This window comes from Theropithecus gelada, chromosome 15 (assembly GCF_003255815.1).
Source record: "Theropithecus gelada isolate Dixy chromosome 15, Tgel_1.0, whole genome shotgun sequence".
Lineage (NCBI taxonomy): Eukaryota > Metazoa > Chordata > Mammalia > Primates > Cercopithecidae > Theropithecus > Theropithecus gelada.
In genome coordinates this window covers 4,840,981-4,848,417 of record NC_037683.1, presented here as the reverse complement: position 1 = coordinate 4,848,417, position 7,437 = coordinate 4,840,981, and the positions used below count along the sequence as shown (strand labels likewise).

General features: G+C 60.4%; 1 protein-coding gene across 1 annotated transcript in view; it reads left to right on the top strand.

The window, feature by feature from the left end:
• The first annotated feature begins 5,702 nt into the window (after nt 1-5,702).
• The window catches only part of ADAMTSL2 (ADAMTS like 2), a 43,164-nt gene continuing 41,429 nt past the window's right edge, over nt 5,703-7,437 (top strand). Inside the window, exon 1 of the mRNA XM_025359865.1 lies at nt 5,703-6,098. The gene's annotated coding sequence lies outside the window, so the exon portion shown is untranslated. The remainder of the gene's footprint in view (nt 6,099-7,437) is intronic.

The following is a 7,437-nucleotide window of genomic DNA, read 5'->3' as shown; positions in this document are numbered from 1 at the left end:
GGCCAGTCCTGCCTTGTGAGGCTCGGCTGTTCCACCTTTCCCTCCATGTGGGAGCTCCCACAGACCTTTCCAGAAATCTCTCTTGTCTTAAGTTGGCTGGAGCCCATTTCTGCTGTTTGCAATGAAACGTCTGACTTGATATGTCTCATTCTCCTGCTTAAGACTCTTCTGAGGCCCCCACAGCCCGAAGGGTGAAGTCCAAGTGCTCACAGAGAGCACCAGGCCATCTACGGCCCAGACCCATCCCCCCAGCCCCCATGCACACTCTCAGACGCTGCCTCCTCTCCTCCCAGCCTCCCACCTCCCCTGCAGGGAGGCACTTCCTGCCCCGCCTGTTCTGGTTAATGCCTTGCTCCCTCTGCCTGCAGCCTAGACAGCCAGTCTGTGGGGAAGGCTTCTGTGACGAACAGCACCCGCCCCCCACCGCCCCCAGGGAAAGCTGAGGGGCTCCATGCGGTGCCCTGTATGCCACGTCGTTCCTGACCTAGCACCAGCCACCTCAGCCGAGATGTTGGTGTTGGGTTGTCTGGACTGTGGCCCCCTTGGACTGCAGGATCCAGGGCCCGGGGTTCTGGCTGGCTGGCTCCCTGCCCCGCCCCCGACGCCCAAGCCTGGCACATGGTGGTGTTCAGCACACACTGGCTGAATGAATGACTTTGTTAAAAGAATGAATGAAAGTCCAAGGAGGCGGGGCTGCCGCACACTTCAGTCTGGCCTCTGAGGAGCCCAGTTCCCTCTCCAAATGGGAAAACCAGACCTGCTGTGTGTGCGGCTCTGGTAGGAGGCGCACGATCCCCTGTGGGCCTATCACGGCGGGGGCCCTGATCCTCCTTGATCCTCACCTCTCGGCCCCTCTGCTCCGGCTCGTACTGGGCCCTAGTCCCCAGCCCCTAGCCCAGCTTTCAGTAAGAGTGGAGAAGAGTGCTGAGGAAATACAATTCGATGTCAGGTGCTATGAGAGGCGGTGGAGGAGAGAGCTCTCTGGAGCCATAAACCCCGCTCGAAAGCAGGAAAACATTCCACAGTTGGTTTTGTGCATGAGTGTGTGTGTGTGTTTTTTTGCAGCTGTAAACTCCAGGGCCAGGGCTGTAAGCTTGGGGAAGGGAAAAAGCAAAGGGGGAGGAGGTGGAGAGGGAAGCGGAGCCACACATGTGTTGCAGCGATTAAGGAGAGTGGGGGCCGGGAGGGACAGTCCCAAAGGGGGGAGACAGGTGGCTGGGCCTGGGGCAGCCCGAGGAGCCCCTGCAGAAAGGCTGGAACGTGAGCTGCCCTCTGAGGGAGGTGGTGGAGTGCAGAACGGAGGTGAAGGGGGGGCGGGCTGTGTGTGGCTCCCGTCCGAGCCCTGGCCGCCTGGACGCAGACCAGCTGGCTCTGGGGAAGGCGTCCAGCTCTGAACAGGACTGAAATGACCCTCGGCTCTCCCTGGAGCAGGGGAAGCGATTGGCCTGGGGAGCTGGGAGAGGGGAAGGCAGAGTGGAAAAGCCAGACCGGCTGCTGTGGGGGGTGTCGCCGCCCCAGGAGACACAGGGTGGGGGGCGCAGGATTGGGCCAGGCCAGGAGCTGCTTGACCTGGACAGGCTCTGAGCTAGCACAGACGTGAGCTGGCATCCCTGGTCCTTCCCACCCCGAAACCTCCCATGGCCCCTGCCTGCCAGCCCACCATTCAGGAGTCCCTGGCATCCACCCCACGCTTCACCTGCTCCAGACTTCAGCCAAACCAGATCCCCACAGCCACATGCCCTCCAGGCTCTGGGCCTCTGCATGGCCTTCTGCCAGGAGATCCTCCCCTGGTTCCCTGTGTAGCCTCAGCTTCTCCTGACCCCCCAGAGGGGTGTGGGCTCTCTGTGCTCAGAACCCCCATGGCACTGAATGTGTCTTGAAAACCAATCATGTCCATGGACAGACGGTTGGTTGGCGCTGGCCATGTACCAAGGACTCTTCATACCTTTCTCGTTGGGCCCTTCCAGCAGCCGGGAGGTGGGGTGGAGGCCTCTGTTCTCCCCATTTTACAGAGGAGGAGACTGAGGCCCAGGGAGCAGCAGCAGCCCTCCTGTGCCCAGCAGATGGCAGGCCCCAGTGGGCTCCAACGGGCTGGTCCTGTGCCACGCTGGTGAGTGGGGCCGCCCCGCACTCCCCTTCCCTAGCCCCCACAGCCGCAGGAGCGCCCCTGCTTTATAGAGGCCCTGAAATGCCTGGAATGTCAGGCAGCTCCCGCCTCCCAACAGCTGTCTGTCTGCCCGGCCCAGGAGGACTGGCTGGCAGCTGCATTTGCGTCCTCTACATTTTGAACACCTGACCTACAGCACTAGGTCACCCCAGCGCACAGCAATCCTTGTGCCTGGGCTCTCCGTGGGGCCCACAGAGGCTCCCCCACAATTGTTGGGAGGAGCACAGGCTTTGCTGCCTTCTGCCTGCTCCTCGGGGTCCCCATGCCTGCCTGGACTGCCACTCAGGGTCCTCCCCCGCGCAGGACATGGCTCTGCGTGTGCCTCTTTGGCCAGGGCTGCGATGAGCAATCCAACATCGTCCTCAGCTGCAGGCTGAAGATGAGCAGCACACCACCCCCAGCTTCTGAACACCTGCCAAGTGAGCCAGGTGGGGGGCTCGGCCCATCCTAGCTCTAGGACCTCTGTGTGCCCTTGGCCCTGGGAGCCTCAGTGTCCTCGTCCGCAGAATGGAGCTTGAGGGATGCCTGCCTTTCAGGGTTGCTGCAGGGGCTGAAGAATGCACAGATGTGAACAGCTCAGCTGCCAGCCCGGCCTCTGGCAAGGGCTAATGTCTGTTGTGTGAACCAGGGACTCCTCACCCTCTGAAGCGGGGAGACCCATCTTCCATTTACAGAGACCCAGGAGCTGGGAAAGGGGTTGGGGCTCGAACCTGGGCTTGCCCAAACTGCACATCTGTTACCTGCTCCCCTCTGCAGGGCTGTGGGATGGTGCCTGGCAAATGCCACTCACTGAGTATGACTGAGAGGGCACAGCCACACCTGGGTCAGCAGCAGCCCCAGCACACAGTTTCTTCTGGGGACCTGAACATTCAGCTCCTGGGACCCAGCCTGCCCTTGGGGACAGGACTTGTGGCAGGGTTGCAGCTGGTGGGGATACTGTCGGGGAGCCCTTGTGGACAGGAGACTCTTCTGCAGGCTTGCTGGGAAGCCTTTCACCTTTGCTGTGGTTCCTCCCAGAGCTGTCTCCCAGACAGCAGGGCTCTGCCCGACTCCAGCCCAAGGCCACACCAGGGCTGCTCAGGTCCCTATCTGCTCCAGATCTGGAGACAGAGGAGCCTCTTTCTCCTAGAGTCTCAGACCAGGAATGGCCTAAGCAATCTCTGCTAGTCACAGGCCTGAGCTCCCCCAACTCGAGCTTTCAGCATTGGCCTAACAGAAAACGCCTCCTCAGGGGGAGGAAGAGGAGGAGGAGAAACAAAGTTCTGTGGTCTGGCACCAGCTGGTTACCCCGGGGACTGCAGTCACCTCCTCAGGGCAGGCTCTGATTGGGGGTATAGAGGTACCACCCAGGGTTGTCCATTCACCACCTGTGGGCTGAGCCACGGCAGGGTTGATGTTGGCAGGGAGCACTCCCAGAGGGGAATCGGAGCCCTGTGTGTGTGCTGGGAGGACAGAGAGCAGGCCAGCCCAGACCTGCACCTCTCAGTGAACCAAAGGCTGCTCCTGCCCTCTTTGCAGGCCCTACATCTCTGTTGGTCCCAGCCTGTTGTCTGCCCCAGCTTGCCTCTCTACATGGAAACTTGCCCCTCCTGGGCACTACATCCCTGGGTTTGGCTCTCTTGCCCCTTGCAGGGAAAGGAGAAGCTGAGTCAGGGCTCACAAGGCTCTGGGCTACAGGAACAGCAGTGGAGGCTATTGGGGAGTGTCCCGCTGCTGGTCCTGGTGGGCAGGCTGAGCACGTCCTGCTGCTCTGGGCTCTCCTGGGACCCAGATGCATCCCATCCTGGACCAATGGCAGGCACCCCATCCTAGCCCCAGACATCTCACAGGCACACTCAAGAGACCATCTGAGAAAGTTGGCCAGGCTGAGATGGACCAGGCTGAGAAAGTCCACTCTGGCCTCAGACAGGCGGGGTCCAAGCCTTGGCCTCAGCTTCCTTCTCTGTCTGGGCGTGACAGTGTTACCTGATGTGGCATTGGCAGGATGGAGTATGACAGCAGAGTAGACACAGGCCCTGGGCTACCTGTTGAGCTCAGAGCAAAGCACGTGCAGAGCCCTTCCCTTCTCCACCACCATCCCAGGCCCTTCTCCCGTATGGACTCATTTCAACCTCACGGGAGTCCAGCATAGGGAGTGCCTTCTCACCCCCACTTCACAGGTGAGGAAGCGGAGGCACAGAGAAGTGTCTGCCCTCACCCAAAGTCACCCAGCTGGAGAGAGACAGAGTCAGGATTTGAACCCAAGGAGTCTGGCTCCAGGCACTCCCACGTGACGCCGCCGTTGCCGTGCTATCGGAAGAGCTGCTGCTTCCTATGCTGAGCCTGCACGCTGAGCCTCTAAGACAGGGCCCTTCTCAGTGTCGGGATCCAAGGTCCTGGGTTTCCTGATTCCCCGGCTGTGACACCAGTGGCTGCCCATCCCTGGTCACTGTGGGTGACATGGGAGAAAGAGTTCACTGGCTGGGTGACATCCTCCTGTCCCCAGCAGATGTCCCTGATATGGGGCATCTCTGGAGGTCATGGCCGCGTGCGAGCAGAGCCCCCGAGGGGCTGCCGGGGACTGGGGTTCTTCCAGTTGACCAGCTTTCAGGTGACGCCTCCAGGAGTCCTGGTGCCCAGAAGGGGCCTCAGGGCTGCTGAGGAGAAGAGGGGAGGCAGGAGCCCCCACCTCTGCTTTTGTCTCACTTGTCTCTTGAGTGTGCCTGTAAGATGTCTGGGGCTAAAAAAGGACCTTGACCTTGTGCAACAGACCAGGAAACCAGGCCTGTCAGGGACAAGTGGCCCGAAGTGACCTGGCCAGCCAGTGGTCGTGCATGGACCTGGGACTAGCCAGGGAAGGCGGGGGAGGCTCTTCCCGTATGTCCAGCCCTGGGGGGCCTCAGGGACAGCTGGCTTCTATCCTGGGCCAGGAAGGAAGCTCGGGGAGAGGGATGGCCCTTGGGGTTGCCGAGGCCCCCTCACTCTTCCCCTGGGGCTGCCTTCTGAGTCCTGCTCCTCTTCCTGGCCTGCCAGCCACCTCCCAGCTGGCCACATGGTCCCTTGGTGGCCCCGTCCCAGTTGGGTGTGAGAACTCTGGCAGGGTGTGCCCAGGAGGCTCCTAGGATGTTCTGGGTCCTGGGCTGGCAACAGAGAAGAACCGCAGGATACCAGGGAAGCTGGTATTGGTGGGCCTCTCTCAAGGCCGTGGCCGGCCAGCCCTATCAGTCAGGTGAACCACACTATACACATAAGTTTGCTAGGCCTGCTAGGCCTCTGGGTGCCAGACAGGGGACCCACCTCCCACAGCTTGGGCCACGTCCTTAAACTCCTGAACCTGCCGTGGCCACTTTGTTGTGAGGACAGGCCCTGCTCCCACTGCGGCCGCCTAACATCATCCCAGGGAACCTCCAAAGTGGTCGACCACGGCTCACCGGCCCCTCTGCCCCAAGCCTGCTTCTCCATCCCTCTCTTGTTTTCCCTCGAACCCCACCCTCCCGGGCATGCCCTCCACATATTCCTGCTGTCCTGTTTCTAAGCTCCTCAGATATCTGGAAAACACAAGTGGAGACAATCCCCTTCTTTTTTTTTTTCTTTTTGAGCTGGAGTCTCACTCTTTCGCCCAGGCTGGAGTGCAGTGGTGAGATCTCGGCTCACTGCAACCTCTGCCTCCCAGGTTCAAGCGATTATCCTGCCTCAGCCTTCTGAGTAGCTAGGATTACAGGTGCCCACCACCACACCCAGCTAATGTTTGTATTTTTAGTAGAGACGGGGTTTCACCATGTTGGCCAGGCTGGTCTCGAACTCCTGACCTCCAGTTATCCACCTGCCTCAGCCTTCCAAAGTGCTGGGATTACAGGCATGAGCCACTACGCCTGGCCAACAATCCCCTTCTAAAGGCAGGTGGTGTCTCCAGCACCAGGGCCACACGGCTGCAACAGCCCTGCAAGCGCTGGTGGGTGTGTGCTGAGAGCATCCTACATGAGGGAGGCCATGGGAGGCCAGGAATTTGCAGGCCAAAGAGGGAGCCTGGAGAGTGGAGGACTCACCTCAACAACATTCCTTAAGGGGCAAGGAGTCCCTGGCATCAGGAGCTGCCACAGCACCTGCTACGTGACAGTCATGGCTCCCTCCGGGCCTCAAGTCTGGGGGCTCTGGGGTAAGGGGTGGGGGTGGTGTGGAAGCGTGGCTGGCCAGGGGAGCTGGGGCCTGGAGGGTCACACGCCTGCAGTAGGTCACAGAGCCAGGGGATGGCTGGCCCCACAGACCCGTCTCCCAGGTGGCCAGCCTGCAGCCTGTGCCGTCTTGCTGAGCCAAGAGAAGACACTGGGAGTGTTTGTGTTGGTAGGCTGTGGGGTGCCTCCCAAGGGAAACCATTAGTCACCCTGGCGCTGGCTGGATGTGAGGCCACAAACGCCAGCAGAGCTCAAGGACTGTGCCAAGGGGTGCAAGGCCTGGCGGTCACCAGAAGAGAGAGGAACGGGATGGTAGAGGCTCCCAGAGTGAGTGTGATCCAGTCATGTGAGAGGGACTGTGTGTGTGTGTGCCTGTGTGTGTGTGTGTGTGCTGGGTGACAGGTGCCACCATGTCTGTGCTTCAGCATAGCGACCCCAGGGGGCAGTGTGGGCCTGGGTTAGGGTTAGGGTTAGTCCTGGTTCTGTGACTAGGAGCAGCCACCATGTACCCCAGTGGCCCCAGAGGGGGAACGAGATAAGACGTGCCTGCCCGAGGGTGCCAGGGAGAGGAACTTAAAGAGCCCAGCAGAGGACAGGACCCGACTCCTAGGAGCACTGGCATCCCAGCCTTGCCTGCTGGAGAGGTGACTCGGCCCCCGAACCTCAGTTCCTCCACCTGTGAAATGCAGATCATAAAGGTGGATGCTCACAGCTCTGGGCCTATAGGACAAGCCGGACAGAGGGCAGAGGGTATCATCGCTTTCACTACATTACTGGTGGCTTTCCTTCCCAGCCTTTCTGGTGGCTGGTCAGACACAGGGCAGAACTTTCTCAAGAAGGCAGCTGAAGGAACTCACAAGGTTATTCCAGTGGGGAGGACAGAGGGAAGGAGAAGGGTCTTCCAGGCACCGCTGTGGGCCCAGGACATCTGCTGCATGGAGGCAGGGGCATGGATGAAAAAACACAGATGACCTGATGGAACGGTGCCCCAGCTTCCTCCTCCTCCTCGTTTTGGAGGTGCCTCTGTTTGCCGATGATGGGCTCTAGAGAAGCTGGTGTGCAAAGGCTAGGTGCCCAGCCTTGCTTTAGGAAAACCTCACAAAGTCTGGGGCCTGCCCG